Raw genomic sequence first — 575 nt, forward strand, 5'->3', positions numbered from 1 at the left:
AACCGGTACTGAAATGTTTGTAATAAAATTATTTTAGCATTTTCTACGTTGACTTTTTCCATATATATAAGTGTGTGTGTGTGTGTGTGTATGTGTGTGTGTGTGTGTGTGTGTGTGTGGGTGTGTGTGTGTATGTATATATATGTAAATATATGTATGCATACATATATATATGCATATATGTGTATGTTTGAGTGTATATGTGTGTGTGTGAATGTGTGTGTATGTATATGTATGCATGTATTTGTGTATGTGTGTGTATATGTGTCTGTGTGTATGTATTTATGTATTTATGTATGTATGTATGTATGTATATGTCTATGAATTGGGGTGTAGCTGTCGACATATGTAAATCATATTTATATAGACAACTATCTATAAATATAAAGATGAGAGTGTGTGTCTGTGTGTCTGTCTGTGTGTCTGTCTGTGTGAATCCTTAAAACTTGAGAACAACATAACCAATTTCATTCAAATTTTATACATGCCTTACTTAGGGTTCACGTAGTGTTTTAGGCCCAAAACTTTTAACTTCTAACCTACTTCGAGCCCAATGCAATATCGCAGCTCCTCCA

The sequence above is a fragment of the Octopus bimaculoides genome, chromosome 17, assembly GCF_001194135.2.
Source record: "Octopus bimaculoides isolate UCB-OBI-ISO-001 chromosome 17, ASM119413v2, whole genome shotgun sequence".
Lineage (NCBI taxonomy): Eukaryota > Metazoa > Mollusca > Cephalopoda > Octopoda > Octopodidae > Octopus > Octopus bimaculoides.